The sequence below is a fragment of the Theropithecus gelada genome, chromosome 10, assembly GCF_003255815.1.
Source record: "Theropithecus gelada isolate Dixy chromosome 10, Tgel_1.0, whole genome shotgun sequence".
Classification (NCBI taxonomy): Eukaryota; Metazoa; Chordata; class Mammalia; order Primates; family Cercopithecidae; genus Theropithecus; species Theropithecus gelada.
In genome coordinates this window covers 60,663,938-60,688,425 of record NC_037678.1, presented here as the reverse complement: position 1 = coordinate 60,688,425, position 24,488 = coordinate 60,663,938, and the positions used below count along the sequence as shown (strand labels likewise).

Genomic DNA, 24,488 nt, shown 5'->3' with positions numbered 1-24,488 from the left:
TTTCCCCTGACATTTACACCTGTATCACTAGGCAGATTACATCTTTCTACAAGTCATCAACAATAGTTTGGGACAGAATAAATCCAAGAACAAAACTCAAGCCCCATGGCACACTATCAGGGCTGGCTACAGAATTTGCCAAGCACATTCTGCAAAGTTTGCAAATGAAGATGGGGCCTGATTGGAGAAGCTGGGGAATGAATCCATGTGCTCCTTTCATGGCCTGCTGTTCCAACCAATGATGGACAGGCAGCCCTCCTCAGGAACTGCAATGTTCTTAGAATAGGGGGCAAGAGAGAGATTCACTCCACCACGTTACTTGCTCAATGTGCCAAGGAGCTGTCAGCCCAGGCAGGGAACAGCCACTGCCTTGTTCTGCCCTTAGATGCCACAGGGTGTGTGCCTAACTTTGACACCCCCATGGGTTGCCTGACCCTACACCAGCCTGTATACCACTGGGGACCTCTCTACCAGATGGAACCTAATCCTTTGGGAATAGCTATGTAGCCAATTGATACTTTGCTAATTGCTCTTTTATTAAAACCATATTTCTGCATATTATCCATCTAACATATATATCTCTCCATATAGATTGATATCGATTACCTATTTTTTTCCAGCAGCCAGAGTGATGGTCCCTTTTGTGCAGCATGGAGACACACGTTCACATGCAGGTGGCATGATGTAATGAGAGGGTTAAAAGTACTAACTCTGGAGTCAGAAAGACCTGCATTCAGCTTCTTTGAAACCCCTTGCATTTGTAAATCACCTAAGCTTTCTAAGCTTGAGTTTTCTCATTGTAAAAATGGTAATAACACTCCCTTACTCCATAGTGTGGCTGTGAAAAATCAAATGATCCAAATGAAGTCCTGACAAGTAGCAAACCCTCATCAAAGCTTTACTGTTGTTTTTATTATATAAATATACTGAGATTTCTGTGAGCTTGCCTGTCTCTCCCTCTAGATTTTGAGTTTCCTGAAGGGAAGGGACCATAGCTGACCTCTGTGTCCCTCTCCTAGCACAGCGAAGGACAACCCTGTAGCATTGGAGCGAGGATTAGATGGGTCAATACAAGGCACATGATTGAGCAGCGACCTGCAGGGAGTAAGTATTTGACAATTGTTGGCTCTTGTTGCTATGATCTGCTAAGCCAATATGCGTGGCCTTGAAAGGTGGTATCTAAAGTCCTGAGCGTTGCTCCTTGGTGAATATCCGGGGCGCCCAGGGTCCAGGGAGGATCCACAGTAGCTGATAGAAGAGCCAAGGACTGGCTGTGGGGTCAGGAGAGAAGGTTTTCCAGCTGGCTCTTTCCCCACCTTGCTGAGTCGAGTTACCAGCACCCAAAAGAGACCTATAATTTTAAGAGAGGGCTAAGTGATAGGAGCTGTGGCCTTGGGTAGGAGAATGCAGCCATGGCTTACTCTGGTTCAGCAGGACTTAAGAAAATAAATGTCTTGGCTTTATCTGCTTCCACTCTTCTGTCTCCTGCTTGGGTTTTTTATTGGCTAAGCCTAGCTGAAACCAGAGAGCAAGAGAGGTTGGTGATAGAGCCGTAGAAGTCATTCTCTTGGGATTCAAAGCAGAGTAGGGAGGGGCAGGATGGGGGCAAGGGTGGATGAATGGAGAATGTCCAGCCAAGACCCAGGCACTGGCTTCCTCCCTTGCAGTCAGATCTCCTTGATCTTCTAAACCAAGCCACAAAAGCCTATCACACTTGGAACAAATTTTTAGTCCCAGCTCTTTGGAGCTTTAGCTTCCTTATCCATTTTACTCATCAGCGTCACACTCATACCAGCCAGTCCTGGGTGATGTGTCAAATTTCTATCTTTATCTGACTTTTCAAAACTCAAGCCCCTGGGGAGATATCTATGTATAGGCTCCACCTCTCTTCCTGGAGACACAGATGGTCAGAACTGGGGCTTTGAGAGCTGCCTTGAGTCGTCATCTCTGTCATGGCCTGGTGACAGTCTTTATCAGGACTTTCTGAAAGCTGCTTTTAGTTTCAGGATGTGTGTCCAACCTTTTCTCAGCCATTAGGAACCCTGAGCTGATATGGTCACTTTCCCTCAAGGCTTCTGTCACTTACACTTTGCCAACCAATTCCTCCTTGCTGGTCATCATTAGGGCCGGAGAAGCAGGTCTCACTGGGAGTTGAGGTGGTGAGAGAGAGAAGTCAAGAACTTTTTAGATTCATGTCCTTAGTCAAACGAGACTTGGAACAGCCATGTGGCAGGTTAAGCCTTCCATCACTTCTAGAGTTGGTCAGTCCCAGGCCCCTAACTGCGCCCCCTTGCAGTCCCTGAAGACCTGTCTTAATTTCATCCCAGAGCCCAGTACCTGCTCTCAGACTCTCTGGTAGCTATTGTGGCCTGCCTCCTCATCTGCTCAAATGCTAGGAACTAGAAATGGTGCCTGTTTGCAGTCCCTTGTCATTGTATGATCCCAGCATACCCCAAATACCCATCATCTATCTACCCAATTACCGCTGTGCCCTTCTCAATCTTCTTCAGATGAACTGATCCCTTGGGTGGCAGACAGAATAGTAATTGCCTTCCCCTTCACAATGTTCATGACTTAATCCCCAGAATCTCTGAATATATTATCTTACATGGCAAAAAAGACTTCGTGGATGTGATTAAGGTTCTTAAGATGTGAAGATTATCCTGGATTATCCATGTGGGTGTCAATCACAAGGGTCTTCATAAGAGGGAGGCAGGAGGTCAGATTTAAAGAAGGTGATGTGGTGATGGAAGCAGAGGATGGAATGCTGTCATTTCTGGAAGAAGCCATGAGCCAAGGAATGGGGGCACCCCTAGAAACTGGAAAAGGCAAGGAAAGGATTCTCCCTGGAGCCTCCAGAAGGAGCAGAGCCCGGCTGACCCCTTTATTTTAGCCCTGTAAGACCCATTATCAGCTTTCTGATTTATGCAACTGTAGGAGAATAAATTTATGTTGTTTTAAGTCATAAACTTTTGGTAATTTGTTACAGCAGCAATAGGAAATGAATACAACCTGCTACTCAAGAAGTGTGGTCTGCAGCAGGGGTCTCCAACCCCTGGGCTATGGACCAATACCAGTTGGTGGGCTGTTAGGAAGCAGGCCACACCAGCAGGAGGTGAGTGGCAGGCCAGCAAGCATTACTGCCTGACCTCCACCTCCTGTCAGATCAGCAGCGGCATTAGATTTTCATAGAAGTGAGAACCCTATTGTGAACTGCTAATGCGAGGGATCTAGGTTGTACACTCCTTATAAGAACCTAATGCCTGGCTGGGTGCAGTGGCTCACGCCTGTAATCCTAGCACTTTGGGAGGCCAAGGTGGGTAGATCATGGGTCAGGTGTTCAAGACCAGCCTGGCCAACACAGTGAAAACCCGTCTCTACTAAAAATACAAAAATTAACTGGGCATGGTGGCGCACGCCTATAGTCCCAGCTATAGGGACTCCTGAGGGAGGAGAATCACTTGAACCCGGGAGGCAGAGGTTGTGGTGAGCCAAGATCGCGCCACTGCACTCCAGCCAGGGCAACAGAGCGAGACTCGTCTCAAAACAAAACAAAACGAAAACCAAAAAAGAAAAAAAAAAAAAGGATTTAATGCCTGATGATGTCACTGTCTCCCATCACTCCCACATGGGACCAGCTAGTTGTAGGAAAACAAGCTCAGGGCTCCAGCTGATTCTATTTTATGGTGAGTTGTATGATTATTTCATAATATATTACAGTGTAATAATAAAAATAAAGTGCACAATAAATGTAATGCATTTGAATCATCCTGAAACCATCCCCCTGACTGTGGAAAAATTTTCACAAAACTGGTCCTTGGTGCTAAAAGTTTGGGGACGGCTAGTCTGTGGCATCACCATTACCTAGTAGCTCCTTAGAAATGAAGAACCTTTGTCTTCACCCCGGACCTACCCACCCAGGATCTGTACTTTAATACCATATCCAGGTGATTCCAATGCATATTAATTGGTGTGCTTTAGTCTTCCCCAGGACTCCTACCTGCAGATATTTAGCTCCAATTTGAACCAATTAAAATTAGAAAGGATCCAGTCCAATGAAAGAAATAAGTTTGCTATGAGAATAAAAACTGACCACCCCCCTCTACCTTCCCCCCCCAACCTCACTTTTATCTAAGTATAGCTAATAAAGGACCAGATTTTTAAAAATTATTTTAAAAATTTACTTATCTCTTTAATGCCTTATTATTTTTCCCTGGTGCTGAGGTTAGGGTAGAAGTAAATTCTAGATTCTGAAGCTGTTACCATAATCCAATCATTGTCCTATCCCCATCACATTTGTTGGGAGACTTCCTGCATTACTGGCTCTAAATAACCACTGAGAGAGAGGCAGGGGTATTTCACAGGGGTGGTAAAGTAGGACATGTCTCAACAGTGGAAATTCGATTTACATGCTGCTCAACCAGAATCAGCATAAACTCTGACCCTTGCTCTGGCCATGACCTGGGTAGGTAGATGGATCCAGATTTATCAATGGCTCTGAAACAAAGGGAAAACCCCACACACTATGGGAGGCCAGCACTGACCACCAGATGAACAGGAACCCCTGATGCATATGCTCTCATAATATATCCTTCTGTGTGAAATACAAATTTCTCCCAAGACAAGAAGTTGTTACACTCATTTATTGGCAAGTACAAGAGGCAATCATCCCACAAAGTCTGGGAAAGGGGATATGTCTTTTGGATTGCAACCCCTCAAATGGACTCCTCAATTGGTTTGGGGTACTCTTCCTGCTGCCCCATTCATGGGGACATCTGGTTTTAGACCCAGCACCTCCTAATTTGATTTCCATTTGCTGTTGAGCTTGGAACTCCTATTCTGGAATTGCCAGAATATCCTGAATTCTTCACAAAAGTCTTCCTGAGGGGGAAGCATTAATAGAGCTTCTTACAGAACCATGAGTCCTCCTCTCCCTAAGGTCTCGATACAAGAGAGTCTTGTTGACTGTCAGCCAGCATCACACTGGTTACCTCCTGGAGCCTGTGCGGGAAAGAGTATCTCAATGCGCTGAGAGAGTTTTTGGGTTGAAACAGGTTTCCATGATAATTAACACCAATTGAGAACACAGGCAAAACTTCTTTTCTTCCAAATTTGAAACCCACATTAGCTAATTAATTCTAATTAGAGGCGAACAGTTCCATGTGGCACAGTGAGCATGTAATAGGCAGACGTTTTTGTGTGTGTCTTGACAAATTAACGAAGATGGGTTGGGGGAATTCTTTACAGGCCCATGGGTCAGCTAGGTGCTAGAACATACCTTTTCTTGGGAAAGGGTTTTGGTTTTTGGGAAGCTTGCATGGTGCCCCCAGAGGAAGCCCATCCATTGGTCATAATGCCTTTATGTGTTCCAGAAACACATAGTGAGCACCTGTATTGGCTAAGAATTGGTCTATATGCTGAAGGAGACACTATTTTCACTAAGTGGAATCCCCAAGTCTAGTTGGGAGGCAAAAATAAACCAAGAGAATCCAGTGGCATCCTAACCAAAGCAGTAAGATAAGAAAAATACAAAAGGAGATACAAATATTAGAAAGGAAGATCCAAAATGCCACGATTTGTATGTTTCCATTTATATGACATCTTGGGAAAGGCAAAATTATAGTAATGGAGGACAGATCAGGGCTTACCAGGGTTTGGGGATGGGAAGAGGCATTGATTAAAAAAGGGTAGTACAAAGGAATTGTTTGGAATTGTTCTGCATCCTTATTGTGGTGGTGGTTATACAAATCTGTGTGTGTGTTGAAACTCAGAGAACCATATGCCAATTTTCCTGCATGTTATTTTTAAAAATCAGAGAAGAAAAAATGGATTACAGCTATATGTGTGTACCAACATCTATGTATCTCAGTGTTGAATAAAAACCCACAAATTTATTTTACATTGTTTGAATTTTCAGACGATTTTGAAAAACATGCCTTTAAGAAGTAATCCTTAGCTCAGTTTGTATACATGTGTATTTTTATAACATGAAGATCTTTTGCATTAATGCATAAACTAGTTGAAATAAACAAGGAAAGAATTATAAACTTTAACTCATATAAAAATAAACAAATTAACATAAAAGTGTTAAATTTGGGTTTACAGGAGATAGGGAGAGAATTCTCACGGCATTTGAGACTCTAATTCTACTTTTTCCTGAACCTTTGGGTTTAGTGAGGTGCCTCAATATCCTCATGATAAATTTGCCATACTTGTTTAGCCTAAAAAATACCGTGATTTAAAAGTGACGTGTCTGTCTGTATGGAAAATTCAAGAGACTCAGCTAAAAGTGGTTTATGCTAATCAGAGTGTTCAGTAAGGTAGTGGGATGTAAGATGAGCATGAAGAAAAATAGCATTTCTATTGATTAGAAATATGTAATTGGAAAATATATAAAAGGATCCCATTTATAATAGCAGCAATAATAACAACATAAAACTCTTGGTAATTAACTAGAAATAGTCCAGATTTATATGAAAGTGAATACAATACTTTACTGAAAGCCATGAAGAATGGCTGGAATCAATGAAAAGACATATCATGGTCCTGGATTGGAAGAGTCAACCGAAAGCGTAAAGATGTCAGTCCTTCCCAAATTTATGAGTAAGCTCAAAGCAATCTCAGTGAAAATTTGCATGAGCAAAAGCATAGGGGATGTGAAAACTAATTCCTAGGTGGACTGACTGAAGCATTGGTGGTGAGAGTGTGAGGTGTTCTCCTGGGACCAGATTATAAAGAGCCTAGGCTGCTAGACTGAGGACCAGGCCCTTCATCTGACGGCCAGTAAGAAGCTCTCGAAGATTTCAGTTCAGGATCCAATAAGATCAGAACTCTGTGTGAGAAATAGATCTTGGCTGATGTGTAGGATTGAAGGAAAGGGTGAGACCCAAGGCAGAGACAAATATTAGAAAAGGAAGATCCAAAATGCCACGATTTGTATGTTTCCATTTATATGACATTTTGGGAAAGGCAAAATTATAGTAATGGAGGACAGATCAGGGCTTGCCAGGGTTTGGGGATGGGAAGAGGCATTGATTAAAAAAGGGTAGTACAAAGGAATTGTTTGGAATTGTTCTGCATCCTTATTGTGGTGGTGGTTATAAGGTTATAATCCTTATTGTGGGAGGCTGCTAACTGGAATGGTCTGAAATGACTGCCATGCTGCCTGATCTAAAGGAGTTTCCCAGTGAATGTTAGCACTCTCCCCTCCCCTACCCCCCACTCCCCTGCTCTTCCTTTCTCCCCCCTTCTCTCCTCCTCTGAAGCAAAAACCTAGTGGAGAAATCAACTAGCAGAGTTGCCCCGAGAGGGGGTGAGATATCTTCTGCCAATCTGGGGTCATTGGGGAGGGTTATCTTAAGGAAGATACCAAGGTTTGGAATCTGGAAGCCTGGGTGGACAATGATGATGATAAATGCTACTTTATTATTTATTTATTTATGTATTTATTCATTTATTTATGACAGAGTCTCACTCTGTCACCCAGGTTGGAGTGCAATGGCGTAATCTCGGCTCACTGCAACCTCTGCCTTCTGGGTTCAAGCGATTCTCCTGCCTCAGCCTCCCCAGTAGCTGGGATTACAGGCACATGCCACCGCACCAATCTAGTTTTTTTTTTATTTTTAGTAGAGATGGGGTTTCGCCATGTTGGTCAGGCTGGTTTCGAACTTCTGATCTCAAGTGATCCAGTTGCTGCAGCCTCCCAAAGTGCTGGGATTGCAGGCGTGAGCCACCGCGCCTAGCCTAAATGCTACTTTTTATTGAGCATCCACTATCTGTAAGACAGGAACGAGCACTATCCCATTTTAAATTTTATAAAATTTTTAAAATTTTATGTATTTATTTATTTAAGAGGAAACAGAGAGGTTAAGTGTTCAGAAAGCTGAGGCAGGACCTAACCTGGTCACTGGTCATATCACTGACATCTCTGCGCCTGGCACAGAGAGTTCAGCAAATGTTTGCTGTTCACCAGATGTTGCTTCTCTGGGAATTTCCTTGCTGTGGGTTTGGCTGATGCCTTATCTTTATCAGTAAATCCCCTTTCATAAATAAGTTGCTATTTCACAAGGTGGGGAAGAGAAGTGTTGAGCAGGAAGGGTGTGGAGGTAGGAGCAGAAAAGAAGGGGCTGAGTAATGGAACTCGAGGTGTTTCTATAAATTAGGAACCACCCAGCTTGCTACTGACCCGACCCAGGCATCTTTATCAATTTGCTCCTCCACGCCCTGCCAGCCTAGCACAATAAAGCTTCCTGTCCATTTCAGGCTTAATCACACAGAACGTAAATCCCTCAGCAGAGAGGCAGCTGCGAGGGATGGGGCACGATCCGCGGGGCTGTTCATTTTCATCTTCTGGCACGTAATGAAATCAAGAATGCACGTCTGCTCACCAGGGCTGCTTTGCTCCAAATTGTTAAGTAAGCATCCCTGCTTTAGCCTCATTAGACTTCCGAGGCCGCTGATGAAGGAGGATGGAAACCAGCATTTATTGAATGATTCTGGTGTGCTAGATACTTTCTACGTGATTCACTCCTCTAAGAAGCCCCGTGACATGGGCACTATTATCCTCATTTTACAGCTAAGGAAACTGAGCATTTATTGAGGTCGGTGGCCCAAGATCACGGATGGACAAAACGAGTAGGGGACCATGAAGTGACATATCTGTGCAATTTCAAATCCTATACGCCAAGCCTTTTTTTTTTTTTTTTTTTTTGCAGTAATTAGAAATAAAATAACTTTTATATAATTTTGGGGGGATTTCTGGGAGAAGTTTGAGGGAACTGAAGTTTATTCCTTTTTGTAATTCATTTCAGTTGTGCCAATTTAATTAACATTCACTGAAGGTCTATTCCACATTCACCATGGCTCTGATTTTTAAGCATAACTTGTGTGTCCACCATTCATGCTAAATAGAGATAGTAGTCTTGTCCTCTGCTTCTGCTCCTTTTTCTTCTTCTTAGTTTTTAGATATCCTGGTTTGTGTTCTAGTTCATAATATCTGCCCTAACTTCTTCATTCTTATTTTGGATACTACGTTTAGTTCCTCTTCTACCCCTGGTCCTGCCTCATCCAATTCTTATTTTGCCCCTTGTACTATTCAGGGACACCTGCGGCTCCAGGTCAGAAATGCACCTGCTAGTCCTGCCTCTATAGGACCAAACCCATCAGTTTAGCTCCTAGCTTGTCCCTCAGGTGAGAATTGAGCACACTGTACTGTGGACATAAAGACAAGTAAGTTGTCATTCTTGCCCTGGATGAACATGGAACCTAACTGGGAGGTAAATACACACCTGAATAATTAAAAAATAACCTATAATTAAACAAATGCTAAAGTACACACAGAAATTTTAGGAAGTTGGTAGGTAGGCGGGTAAACAATAATGTATTGTTCCTTAAGTCATAATGAATTTCAAAATATCTGTTAACATCTATTTCCTATATTCCCATTAATATGTGAATTCTTAGTTCCTGATTATTGATTCAGTTGAAATAGTAATATCATTTTGATATTTTTATTTACTGTTTATTCAGTCTGGGTCAACCTCATAGAATGCTGAATCAGGAGGCAATTCCACAGTAATCTGCTTGAGCACAAGAATTTGAATATGGTATGTTGTAGGGATAGCAGGATACCAATATGGGGAGTGGGTTTTGGTAGCCCCCCATACCCTTAATTGAATAAAAGGCTAGGCTGGAAAATTATGAATGTGGAAAGGATGGTTTGAGAACTCCAGACCTGGGGCAGGTGAACACTGACTTCTTAGGAGGGAGGAGTTTAGATGGGATAACATTTTGACATCCCCTTTGGACAGGGACCCTATGGATTAAGTGGAAAGCTAGAGAGGGAGAGGAAGTGGTTGTTCAAATAACAGGCGGGAATTCCAGATTCAGTTGGCATCTGGCTGTGGCACTTGGGTTCCATTTTCTCCCTACCTGTGGCACTTCTCATGAAAACACAGAAACCACTGCTACTTTTTGGTAACATGGATTCTGGGCCTTAGGTGGAATTTTTACTTAGTAAAGCAAGGATGACACTCTTGGGCAAAAGAACAGGAGATACATGATAGGTGATTTTCAGTTATTACTCCTATCTACTTCCTGCCTTAAAGGCAGTGTCTCCGCTGAACAAAAGGAGAGAAACCCACACTTACTACACAGAAGCTGTTTCTGAGGTTATTTAACCTCCAGCACTCCCTATTATCACTTCTATTGATTTACCATTTGTGGGACTAATTTTAACTTTCCAGAAATTAAAAAAGAAGGAAGGGATCGTGGCAGATGAAAACAGGATATGGATCTTTGTATATGTGTATGTGTCTGTTTGTGCTGCTAAAACAAAATGTCATAGACTAGATAATTTATAAGGAAAATAAATGGATTTTTTCATGGTTCTGAGGATCAGGAAGTCTAATATGAAGGCACTAACACCTGGTGTCTGGTGAGGACTGCTCTCTGCTTCCAGGACGGCTCCTCCTTGCTGCATCTTCCAGAGGGGATGGACACTGTGTCCTCACGTGGCAGAAAAGTGGAAGAGAAAACACCAACTCCCTCAAGCCCTTTTAAAAGGCCCTAATCTCATGCATGAAAGCTTTGCTTTCATGACTTAATCACCTTTTAAAGGCCCCACCTGTTAACACTATCATTTGGGTCTTTAAGTTTCAACATATGAATTTTGGGGTGCACATTCAGACCATACCAATACAAGACCATGAAATCAACAAAATTGACTGTGAAATCTATGAAAGAGTAGAGCTAGAGAGACCTGTAAGATAGTTATATGCTGATGAATGTAAATGTCCATGCATTGCTTTTCCCAAAGCAGAGACGGCTGTATACAATTATCCCAGAATAAATTTCCCTCCACATGTTCCGAAGTCAGCCCATTCTGGTCTAGAATATACATGAGAAAAAGACTGTACCACTAGGAATTTGTAATCTGTGCATATTAATCAGCCCTCAGCTTAAGGTCTAGATGTGGATTCTAATTATAATCATGTGGTTAATAACAAGGACCAAAGAAGATCCATCCAAACTATGTACTGGCAACATGCTTGACCAGCTTTCTCCTTTATTAAGCATGAAAAATGGGAAAAACAAAACAAGAGACCTTGAAGATTTTTCTGAGACATAAAAAGGAGAATACTAGATTCAGAGGAAAAATGTCTTGAAAAAATATAAAATAGTTAATAAAGGCATATACTAGGATGCGTCTTTTTGCGTTCTCAGTAAATTTGAACTCTGAGATACAAGAAATGACAGATGACATAGTAAGATTAAAAGAGTTGCTAAGATGCAAGCAGAGATTGAGATAAATATTGTAAATACATATAAAATCTAATAGCTTAATAAAACTTGTTTTGGGATTAGAAGCAGTAAGGAAAATAAATAATATTGCTGGAAATGGAATTGGTGTTAAGGAAGATAAAGGTAAGAAGATCTCCCGGAATGTAGAGGAAAAGCCCAGGGAAGTAAGGCAGTTATCAATGGGGAGGATATATAGTGGACAGAGAATGGAAGTTCTGGCTATGGGGACAAAAGATGGAAGCAGCGTCACTGAGCCCAGGGACAGGGATCACCAAGTAGAAACTGGAACAAGAGGGAGCCTTGTTCAGCCCAAGTTGGAGTCACAGAAGAGATGAAGTCAAGGCAAGGAAGAGAGGGAAATACCCTTCTTGCTTTCCACACTGCAATCTTCTGCCAGTCTCTATCGCTGACCAAACCTAACCTGAAGGGAGCAGATGAGGGAACCTGGAAAATGCACCCTGTATGGGTCAGCCCTACTGTGATACCAAATAAGCAAAGGAAAGGCCAGGGATGGGCATGAGGGCAAAAAAGAGCAGGTGAAGGACTGCTCTATACAACTTAGAAGACACCTTTTACAACAAAAAGCTGCCTGAGTCAAAAGTTGATTTGACTGATATAAATTAAATATATCAGTTAAATATGTGAAGGCTCAACATGACAGTAAATGGATTAAATTCCTGCATTAAAAGAATATCTGTCTTAGATTTGGTTTAGAATGCACCAAAGCTAATTATAGCTATTTGTCAAAGCTTCACCTAAAAGAGGGAGCGAAAAAAGGTAAAACTAAAAACTGAGACTAGGAATGACAATATTAACATCAGTAAAAAAAAGTATAGTATAAGGTAAATACAACTATTAAGATAGAAGTCATTTTATGCCAAAGATAAAATTCACATGAATGCTATATGCTAATTTCCATTTATCTCAGTGATTCTCAACTAAGTTGGTAAAAGATGCCCCAAAGATCATATCAGAGTCTGAGAAGTCATTTTGTAAAAAACTCACATACACACATATTCTGATATTCAGAGGGAGGGGGTGAGTAATCCCATTTCCACTGACCCAGAATTACTATTGATGGGCATATATTGCAACCTTCAGATGTTGAGGCAACCAACCAACCAACCAACCAATAAAACCCTAAAAAAACCCAAAACAAAACAAAAAACCAAGAAACCATCATGTAGCCTTTGGTTAAAAAAATATGGATGATTAGTAATATTGACTTTGATTTAATTTTTTTTAAATTTTTTTTATTATTTTTTATTATTTTTTTATTTTTTTGTTTTTTTTTTGAGACGGAGTCTGGCTCTGTCGCCCGGGCTGGAGTGCAGTGGCCGGATCTCAGCTCACTGCAAGCTCCGCCCCCCGGGTTTACGCCATTCTCCTGCCTCAGCCTCCCGAGTAGCTGGGACTACAGGCGCCCGCCGCCTCGCCCGGCTAGTTTTTTGTATTTTTTAGTAGAGACGGGGTTTCACCGTGTTCGCCAGGATGGTCTCGATCTCCTGACCTCGTGATCCGCCCGTCTCGGCCTCCCAAAGTGCTGGGATTACAGGCTTGAGCCACCGCGCCCGGCCTGACTTTGATTTAATAGATTTGGATTAAATTTTGGGTTCTGAAAATGGCCAGAAAATTTTCATCGTTTTTGTGCAATAAAACATGGAACATTTATCACAATTAACCTATACTAGTTTATAAAGAAAATTGATGATCGGGATGTGAGAAATGGTTCTGGATAAATTCTCTGATAAGAATGAAATAAAATTATTATAATTTTAGAAAGTGTCAATGAAAAATTCCAAACATCAGTTGGCTGTTAATATGTGGCTTTATTTCCGGATTCTCTGTCCTGTCCCATTGGTTTATGTGTCCAGTTTTATACCAACACCATGTTGTTTTGGTTATCAGAATTATGTTTTTGAATGCTGTTGGATTTGGTTGGCTAATGTTTTGTTGAGGATTTTTGCATCTCTGTGCATTAGGGATACTGGCCTGTAGTTTTCTCTTTTACATGTATGTCCTTATCTGGTTTTACTGTGAGGGTAATACTGGCCTTGTAGAATGAATCGGGGAGAATTCCCTCCTCTTAGATTTTTGGGAATAATTTCAGAAGGATTGGTATTAGCTTATCTTTTTAAGTTTTCTAGAATTCAGCTGTGAATGCATCTGGTCCTGAGCTTTTCTCTGTTGGGAGAGTTTTTATTACTGATTCAAACTCACTACTCATTTTTGGCCAATTTAAGTTTTCTATTTCTTCCTGATTCAATCTTGGTTGTGTGTTTCCAGGAATTTATCAATTTCTTCTAGGTTTTTCAGTTTGTTAGCATATAGTTGTTCATAATAGTCTTTTGTTTTTCTGTAGCATCAGTTGTAATGTCTCCTTTTTCATTTCTGATTGTGTTGACTTACGTCTTCCCTTTTCTTGTTTAGTCTAGCTAGTGGTTTATTGACTTTATCTTTTCAAAGAATTGACTTTTTTCTTTTATTGACTTTTGTATTTTTTTAGTCTCTATTTCATTTACTTCATTCTAATCTTTACTATTTTTCTGCTAATTTGGGGTTTTGTTGTTTTTTCCTTTTTTAGATTCTCTAGGTACATTGTTAGATTGTTAATTTATAATATTTCCACATTTTGATGTAGGCATTTATTGATATAAACTTCCCTCTTAGCACTGCTTTTGCTATATCCCACAGGTTTTGGTATGTTGTATTCCCATTTTGTTTCAAGAAACTTTTTGATTTTCATCTTCTTTGTTGATGTAATAGTCATTCAGGAACAATTTTTAAATGTATTCATATAGTTTCCAGAGTTCCTCCTGGCATTGATTTCTTGTTTTTTTCTACCGCGGTCTAAGAAGATACTTAATATAATTTAGATTTTTTAAAAGAATTTGTTGAGACTTACTTTGTAGCTTAACATATGGTCTATCCTGGTGAATATTCTATGTGCTGATGAAAAAATACATATTCTGTAGGTGTATACAATGATCTGTAAATGTTAGGTCCATTTGGTCTAAAGTCTAGTTTAAATCTAATGTTCTTTGTTGATTTTATGTCTAGATGATCTGTTCAGTGCTGAGAGTGGAATGTTAAAGTTCCCCACCACTACTGCATTGCATCTCTCTCTCTTTTTGGACCTAGTAATATTTGCTTTATGAATCTGGATGCTCTAGTATTGAGTGCATATATATTTAACATTGTTATATCCTTTTGCTGGGTTGATCTTTTTATGTAATAATGTTCTTTGTGTGTGTGTGTGTGTGTGTGTATGTACGTTTTTACTGTTTTTGAGTTAAAGTTTGTTTTATGTGATAGAAGTACAACTATCCTGCTCATTTTTGGTTTCCATCTGCATATAATATCTTTTTCCATCTTTTTACTTCCAGTCTATGTTTCTTTACTAGTAATTTGAGTTTCTTGTAAGAAGCAAATAGTTCATGTTTTTAAAAGACTATTCAGCTATTCTCTTCTTTTATTTTTTTCATTTTATAAGCACTTGGTTTTATTGCACAGAAGCAGTTGAAATTGGACTCCAGTGGAAAGTGTGCACTGGCATAATTCAGTGGCCAGTGCCCAGCCCCACCTAGACAGCTCTTCCAGAATAGAGAGCTCTGGGCAAGGGCTTGACCACTCCTTTGGAAAACAGAAGGCATGTGGAAATAATTAAGACGTGTCAAGCATAATGTGTCTGTAACTGCTCATTCATTATTGTGGTCATCTGTCAGTTGTACGTAGAGGCAATAAATGCACTTATTTGGAAAGGAGGGGGGCAGTTTTTATAGTCAAGTGTTTACGTGTGGCATTCAGCATGTATCACATTCAGCTACATAAGCTTTCATAACACAATTGTCCATCACCTGGGGAGGGTGTTGGGGCAGGGGGCTGGAGTTCCCAATCTTGCTAACATATTGATAACAGAAATTCCTGTTTGAAGAAGGAGGTCCCCTCATCTAAGCAGTTCCTTTTTACATAAACAAAGAAAAAGTGAAAATTGCATTACTCCGATCCTTGAGCTCTGGGCCCCTTCTGAGTTTCTTTGGCTGCTCTGGACGTTCCTTTCTCCCTGCCTTACTTCCCCTTGGCGGCCTTGTCTTCTGTGGCTTTCTCTGGAGGCCTGCTGTCTTTGGTCTGTGCTGGAGGATTTTTCAGCCTTTTCCACTTTAGGTTTGCTTGGGTCCCTTGAGAGGGTCTTGTCATCCTCCTTGGTTTTGGCCTCTGTCTTGGGTTTCTCCTCAGGCTTCTTGGCCTCAGTGGCCTTCTCCTCCTAGGTGTCTTTTTTCTCTGGTGCTGCTGCTGCCTCCTCCTTCTCTGCTGGTTTGGTGGGTCCCTTGGCTTTGGCATCATCTGGTTCCTTCTTGGCCACCTGTCTTCTCTTTGGGTTTAGCATCTTCCTTCACCTCCACATTGGCAGGAGCCTCCTTCTCTGGGGTGGCTGCTTTTTTCTTATCTTCAGCCTCTTCCTTCTTGGCTTCAACTTTGGATTCTTTGGGCTTTTCGATGGCAAGTTCCTTCTTCTCCACCTTGGGCTTTGGGGCCTCCTTCTTGGGTGCCTCCTCTTTCTTGCTGTCCTCCTCCTTCTCCGTTTTTGGCATGGCGGGAGCTTTCTCTTCCTCTGCCTTCTTTGGGGGATATTTGCCTTTCACCTCTTGGGGCTTCTTTTCCTCCTTCACTGGGGACTTCACCTCTTCTTTCTTTGGGATCTCCTTCTCAGGGATCTTGGCATCTTCCTTCAGGGGCAACTTCATCTTCTCTGGGGACCTGACCTCCTCGACAGAGCTTTTGGCCTTTTTGGGGGATTTGTCTGCAGGGGATCTTGCTTCCTCCTTTGCAGGACTCTTGGCTTCTAGAGACTTCACGTCAAGAGTCTTGGCCTTCTCTGGGGATTTTGCTTCCGCCTTCACTAGAGACTTGGCCTTCCCTGGAGACTTGACTTCAGCTGGAGATTTTGCCTCTTCCTTCTGAGGGGACTCCGCTTCCTCCTTTACTGGGGACTTGGCCTTTTCAGGGGACTTGACCTCAGCTGCAGACTTTGCTTCTTCTTTCACTGGGGACTTGGCCTCAGCCGGTGACTTTGCTTCTTCCTTCACTGGGGACTTGGCCTTCTCTGGAGACTTGGCCTCAGCTGGTGATCTTGCCTCTTCCTTTGCTGGGGACTTGACCTTGGCTGGGGATTTTGCTTCCTCTTTCTCTGGGGACTTGGCCTTAGCCGGTGACTTTGCCTCTTCCTTCACTGGGGACTTGGCTTCCTTCTCTGGGGATGTGGTGTCTTCAGCTGGGAGAGACTTTGCTTCTTCTCCTCCCTCTTCTGCCCCCTCCTCTTCACCCTCTTCTTTCTCCTTGCCCTCCTCCTCTCCGGTCTCTTTCTCCTCTTCTTCAGTCACTTCTTCAGTCACTTGGGTCTCCTCCGTCTGTTCCTCCACAATCACAGTGTCTTTCTTCGACTTCTCTACCACTTTGATCTTCTCTTCACTTTTGACCTTTATGTGAGTGGACACGGAGGGAATTTTAGGCAGTCCTTCTGGAAGCGAGAAAGGAATTGGGCCAAAGTCAGTCCGACACTCTTCGCCTTCCAGGAGTTTTCTGTAAGTGGCTATCTCTGTATCCAAAGCCATCATGACATTGAGTAGGTCCTGGTATTCTCCTAGCTGGGCTGTCACTTCCCACTTGGTGTTCCTCAGCTCGGCGTCCAGTTGCTGAATGGTTTCCTGGTAGGAGGCAATGTTGGCCTGATGACGGTCCTGCAGCTCAGAGCGCTGCCTCTCCAGTGAGTCCTTGGTGCTTTTCAGTGCTTCCAGCTCTGTGGTACTGGCCTGCAGCTGACACAGGTACTCAGTTATCTCCTCCTGCGCTGAGCGCATGGCTTCTGTGTTCACCGTCGCTGCCTCTGACAGGCAGTCCAGTCTCACTCGGAACCACTCCTCAGACTACAGCATGCTCGGCACCTTTTGGCCTTCAACCTGCACACCACGCCCATCTCACACAGCTCCGATGTCACGTCGCACTTGAGGGCATTGCGCGCCTCAGCCTGCCCCTGCGCGGCGCTGCAGCCCTGGATCTGGCAGAGCAGCTCGCCCACCTCCTCCAGGTGGTAGTGGCGGAGCAGGTAGCCGCACTCCTCCTGCAGCGCCTGTGCCTTCTTCTGCAGTTCCACGCGCACCGCCTCAGCCTCCAGCGCGTGAGGGCGCGGGCCGCCGCCTCGGCCTTGTCGCGTTGCCAGACCTCGTTGTCTAGGCGCTGGCACACGTGCGAGATGTCCTCGAGCAGGTGCTCCCGCTCCAGGCGCAACACCGCACCGCACCGCACCGCGCGTCTTGTGGACCTCGCGCTCGTGGAACTCGCCCATGGCGGCGCGGCCCACCTCCTGCTGCTGCAGGGACGCCGCGTCGCCCTCCAGGCTGCGGTCGTGTGCCTCCAGCTGCCGCTCCTTGTGGATGTAGCCTGCGAAGCAGTCCTTCAGCGCCTGCAGCTGCTCCTCCTCACTGCTCGCTGCGGCCGCCGCCACCACGCATCCCTCTGGCCGGTTGCTCAGCGTGCCCGGCGAGTCGATGCTGGAGGAAGCGGCTGGGCGAGGCAGACATGGAGCTCACGGACGTCCGCGGCCACTAGTGGAAGCCGACCGGGCCGAGCGCGTCCCGTCCCGCCTGCGCCGCCCTTTTGGGCTAGTACGTAGTGGAGGCTGCCACCACCGTGCAGCGGCGGGAACGAGGCGCTGCGGAAGCTCATCGTGGCTGGAGCAGGTGCGCGAGGCCAGGACGGGGAGGGACGCACTGCCTCTCTTATCTTTTAAGTGGAGAATTTAATCTGTTTACATTCAGTTATTGATATGTCAGGCTTTGTTCCTGTCATATTGTTAATTGCTTTCTGGTTGGTTTATATATTGTTCGTTCTTTTCTTTTTCTTTTATTGTTTGATGGGTTTCTGTAGTGGTACCATTGAGTTTTTTCTTTCTTCACTGTGTAATAGCTTTTCCAGTGAATTTTATACTTTCATGTATTTTCATGATGGTAAATGTTGTTTTTTCATTTCCATTTTTAGGACTCTCTTTAGCATTTCTTGTAGGACCAGTCTAGTGCTAATGAATTCCCTCAGCATTTGGTTGTCTGAGAAAAACTTTATTTCTCCTTCATTTATAGAGGATAATTTTGCCGAATGTAGTATTCTTGTTTGACAGGTTTTTTTTTTTTTTTTCTTTTAGCACTTTGCATATATCATCCTATTATCTTCTGGTCTGTACGATTTCTGCTGAGAAATCTGCTGTTAGTGCATTGAAGTTTCCTTTATAGGTGATGAAATGCTTTTCTCTTGTTTTTAGGATTCATTCTTTTTCTTTAACTTTAGACAGTCTGACTATAATATGCCATGGAGAAGACCTTTTGTGTTGTATTTTCCTGGGGATTGCTGGGAGATTGAGCCTCTTGTATCTAAATGTTTAAATATCTTGCTACACTTGGGAAGTTTTTGTCTGTTATTTAATTAAATAGGTTTTCCAATTCTTTCTTTCTCTCTTCACCTTTGGGGATACTGACAATTAAAATATTTAATAACTTCGTGTTGTCCCAAATGTCATGAAGGCTTTGCTTATTGTTTTTACTCTTTTTTTCCCTTTATTTTTGTCTGACTGGGTTATCTTAAAAGGCCTATCTTCGAGTTCTGAGATTATTTCTTCTGCCTAATCTAGTCTATTGTTGGAGCGTTCAAATGTATTTAGTATTTGCTTCAATAAATTCTTTAGTTCCAGAATTTTTATTTAGTTATTTTAAAAAGTATCTGTCTCTTTGGTAAATTTCTTATTTTTATTTTGAATTGCTTTTCTTATTTCCTTGAATTGTTTTTCAGATTTTTCTTGTATCACATTGAGCTTCTTTAAAATCAATATTTTGAATTCTCTGTATGGAATTTTAAATTTCTTTTTGATTAAGATCTATTGCTGGATAATTATTGTGCTCCTATGGAGGTGTCATATTTCCCTGAATTTTTATGTTTTTGGTGTCCTTACAATCGATATCTGCACATCTGGTGTAACAGTCACTTTTTTTTTTTTCTATTTTTGATTCACTTTTGTAGGGAGAACTTTTTCCTGAAGCTCTATCTATGGTGTTGAGTGGGTAGGACACATTACTTTGTTTCTGAATGCGTGCAGTAATGTAGTCTCTGTGTGATTTCTTTGTCTGTAGACAGTGTTAGTGGAATCTGTGATTTCCTCAGTGGGTTAGGTTGTGGTTATTAGTGAAGGTTGTGGTAAAGTTGTGATGGAGACTGAGATGGCAATTGGGTCAGTCTTCAGGCCCCAGTCATGGCAGCAGTGAGCTGAGTTTGCCTGTCTTTGTGTCCCATGATAGTGTACACTGGCACCTGTGTTGGCAGTTATGGGTGGGCTGATTCTTGGACCTCTAGGTGGCTTACTTGAATGTCAGTAGTGGCAGCAGTGTGTCAGGTGGGTGAGTGAGTTCCTGGGCCCCTGGGAAGCTGGTCTGGCATGGGTGATGACAATAGCAGTACTGGAGCAATTTTCTGGGGCCCAAGTGGTGTGCATATTCATGTTGGCAGTGCTCGTAAATGGCTAGGTTGACCAGTCTTCAGACCCGCATGTTATGCTTGCAGATAAGTGCTAGCTAAGGTGGTGGTGGCTGGGAGTTTAGTCTCAATTTCAGGCCCATGGAAGGAGTGGTCAAGTGTCCGAGGTGGTAGATTAGGTTGGGCAATCGCCTGGGCTGTGTGCTGTATGTCGAGGGGGAGAATGGCATAGTCAGGTTGGATGGGCCTGTGCTTCCCAATGGTGAGGGAGGACACAAGCCACTGTGAGCGAGGGCATGGCAATCCTTAGGCTCCAGGTGGAGTGATCCAGTGAGGGAAGTAGCAGTTGCATTGAGGATATCCCACTGGAGAAGATGGGGCCGACTTCAGTGGCCACAGTCTGGGCCAGCAGGTGGAGAACGCATATCCCTGCTTCATCCTAGTTCTGATGGGGCTCACCCCACATCCCTGGCAGTGTTAACGTGTGCCTAGCTTGCACTCCAGCCCTGGCTGCAGGAGTCCCTGCCCAGATCATGACCAAGTCCCAGCAGCAACTCATACTTCACTTGTGTCCCAGTCTCAAGTCCCAGCGGTACTTGCTTCCTGGCACTGGCAGCTGCAGCCTGCACATTGCTCACTTCACAGCTCGGGCTATGGGAGTACTCCCAGCTCATGCTGCAGTCCCAGCAGTGACAACCCCCTTTTCCTGAACGCCTCTGTCCCAGTGCTGCTGGGCCCCAGGACAGTGTGCAGAAGCTAAGTTTGAAAATGATGCCTTGCTATAGCTTCTTAGGTCTCAGAAGAGTGAGGGACTCAATGTGAGCTCCCCCCCAGAGTAATTACATCCAGTCGTCTCCCAGCAGCTTCTTGTGTTAGTTTCAGAGATTGGGAGGGTCGAGGGGCTCTTACGTGACCAGGATTGCATGATTCCATGGTGGGGTTGTGCATTGCTGGAAGTCTCTCACTCACTCTTCCCCACATTGGGAAGTTACTCCCAGCTCCTAGCCAATCCTGGCCAGGTGGGCTGCCTTGTTTTCTTCTCCTTCCTCAGTTTTGGTGTTTTCTGTCACTTCTTCCTTGAATTCCAGTGTCCTGTCTTGGATAATGTATTCAAAGTGTGACTCTGTATACACTATTTTGGTTCCCCTAAGTGGACGAGGAAAGCATGAAATTCTTCTCATCTGCCATCTTGAAGTCTTTCCTCTATAAGTTTTAGTATGTCCAATTTAAATGAGAGAATAAAAGGGATGAATTATTAAAATAAAGAAGTTCAAAGATAACTCACATACATTAGAAGGGAGGAAATAATAAAGATAAAATCAGCAATTAATTATAAAGCAAAAAATAAAAATGATAAGTAAACCCAAGAGCTGGATTTTGAAAATGACAGTAGAGTAAATCAACTTCTGGCAATTATAAATGAGAAAAAGAGAAAGCTAGCATAAATACTTAAAATTAGGACAGAACTAAAAGGAGTCAAACAGATACTGGGCAGATGATGTATTCTAAGAAAATATCAAAAACAACTTAATTCTATATATTTGAAATTTTGTTAGAAGTACATGGAGAGCAAATATGAATTACTAGAAATTAACAGAGAATTAGATCAATTGAGATACCTTTATTGGGAAAAAGATCCTAGGAGGAAACCCACCAAATCCGCTTAGTGTATGGTAGGATTTATTTTGGATTCAGCCTTATCTTGTTCTGTCATTTACTATGTGACCTTAGGCAGGATACTCACCGCTTTCAGCCTCATTTCCCTCATCTAAAGAAGGGGGAGAGTTATTTCCCTCGCATGGTGTTTTTGTGACAATCGTATTAAATGATGCACGTGAAATGCGTAGCACAGTGCTGGCCCATCACTAGTATACAATACATGATGACCATTTACATTGAGCAGAAATTGGAATAAGATCTCAAGTACTGTGGGTCCAGATGGATTTATGAATGTATTCTTTCATGCAATTTTCTGCATGTATATGTCATTAAAATATAACTTAAATGTATCCCCTCCGTATTTTAAGGCATAGTTATCTTCTAGGTGATCCAAACACAGAGAAAATACAATGTGTTTGCATTTGGCGTACAATTATAAAGATAGATGCAACAATTCTAAGTAAAATGATGGCAAATTAAATCCGTTTGTATAGTAAAAGAATGAAATGCTGTAGCAGAGTAGAGTTTATTTTGGAAATGGTAATTGAACATTTATTGTGTGATCATTCGTGTATTAGATGCTTCATTAAAAACTAGATTAATTAGTGATCACAGAACCTTATGAGTTATTATCATCATCTTATAGCTAAAGAAATGAAAGCTGAGTGAGGTCAGACAAGTTGATAAAGGCCAAAGTAAGCACTACAGCTGACATTCTACTACAGTCTCACTTACTCTAAAGTGTGAAAGTACTTTCCATTATGTCATCCTGAATCTGATTTAATAAACTCCTAAAGTTGGATTTGATAATTCTCAGCCCCATCATTGATGAAAATTCTTCAATTACTTAGAGTAGACACATTTTTCTATAATATGTTGAAAAGTATCTGTAGTAAGCACTCAATTTCATGCTTAGTGGCGACATATCAGGGCCATTCCTAATAATTTCTTTTATCTCTATTTAAAAAATTTATAGATGTTCTGGTCAATGTAATAAGACATGGTTCAGAAACAAATTTATAATAATGGAAAAAAGAGACATTGTCTTTATTTGCAAGTGATACAATTATCTGTACAGCTTGTCCCAAATGATCAACTAAAATGATAATAATAAGAAGATAGATATGCAAGATAATCAAATATTTAAGGAATATTGAAAATAGCTTTTATATATACTAACAATACCAGTTAGAAGATATAATGGAAACAACTCAGACCTCAGATCCCCATTAGCAATGCAAGTACAAAATACTAACTTTTTTTTTTTTGAGACTGAGTCTAGCTCTGTCGCCAGGCTGGAGTGCAGTGGTGTGATCTCGGCTCACTGCAACCTCCGACTCCCTGATTCAAGCAACTCTCCTGCCTCAGCCTCCCAAGTAGCTGGGATTACAGACACATGCCACCATGCCCAGCTAATTTTTGTAGTTTTAGTAGATACAGGGTTTTACTATGTTGGCCAGGCTCATCTCGATCTCCTGACCTTGTGATCTGCCCACCTTGGCCTCACAAAGTGCTTGGATTACAGGTGTGAGCCACCATGCCCAGCCAAAATACTAACTTTTTAATAAGAATTATGCAGTGTATACATGGAGAAGATGACAGTGATCAATTGGGAGAAATAAATAAAAACTTGAATAGATGAGGGGGCTGACACACCATAGTACTAGTTAAGGACACTCATGTTATAAAGATGTAATTTTTCTTCAAATTAATTTATAGGTTTGACTTAATTTTATTCTAAATTTTATTCAGAAAGGGGTGTCTTGAAATCTAGTGAAGTGATTGTAGACTTCATGTGGATGAATAAAAAAATGTGTAATAGGTTTTTAGAGAATGGGATGGGAGTAAAAACATTCACTCAGTGTATTCATTGGTTCTAAGATTTTCAAAAATATGAAATTATATGTGCTAGAATGGAGGGAATATGATAATCAATAAGTTAAAACCTTCATGAATTCTTAAATTAAGACTTCTACTACAGCATATACTTTCCTCCCATAAAATGCAGTAAAATTTAACTGAATAATGCATGTTTTTCTTCAGAGCCTTAATGATTCTATAAATACATGACTAAAGAAATGAATAAAGTAATTGGCTTTTTAAACCACGAAACACAGCTTTTTAGCACTTCATAAGAGTTATTACAAGGGTGAAAAGGAAGAGAAAAATACAAAAGCCTGTTGAGATGTAAATGCTGGTGGTTGGCTGGGCTTGGCCACCAGTTAAATGGCCCACCCCATCTTTAGTGAGCAAGTTATTAGAAGCCATGCTTCAGGACAACTGAAACTTATTGGGTCATTGTCAAGTTGGGTTATCTACAAAGCTCAGCCTGAGACAAGAACTCACATGCAATTGATAAGTTGTAGGAAACCTCTAAAGAGGTGTAGAAACACGTCAGGGAAGGGGAAAGAGACAAAGATGGCTTTCAACTGAAACCTAGCTCCCACCTCATTCCACAGGACCCTAATGTTTTCCTTCCTTGAGGGAGAGAGGCTGGACTTTTATAACTCTCTGTCAGTCATTGACTGTGGGACCCCCAAAGAGAAAATCTCTCAAGCATCTCAGGAGGGAGCAGCTGTGAGCCATTAGCAGCCACTACTCACAGCAGCTGGGGATGGGTGGTCCAGTCTACAAAATATAAAAGGGGTCTGGGCAGGGCACCAGTGGCATTTGTTGCATTCATGGTCCTTGGGTGTACCTTGTGGATTCATGTCAAGAAAATGAATAATAAAATGGTACATGCTAAATATATACCATAGATACAGAAAAAGAGCCTAGGAGGAAACTCACCAAAGTTTTGATGGTGATTATTTCTTAATGATGGTGATTTTAATTTTGTTCTTATTCTTTAAAATGTTGTCCATATTCTGAAAAATTTGTGCATGACTTAACACCAGAAAATAGAATAGTAACAAATCTGGGTAGTACATTTGAGCAGATGGACCAGAGTTGGGATCTGCCTTTGCCAACTTCTAATCTGTGGGTTATTTGGGCTGGTTACCTAGCCTGTCTGA

The 24,488-nt window shown here is 42.2% G+C and overlaps 1 pseudogene; it reads right to left on the bottom strand.

Annotated features, from left to right (window-relative positions):
- Positions 1 to 15,369: 15,369 nt before the first annotated feature.
- LOC112632472 lies at positions 15,370 to 23,756 on the bottom strand (annotated as a pseudogene).
- Positions 23,757 to 24,488: the final 732 nt, after the last annotated feature.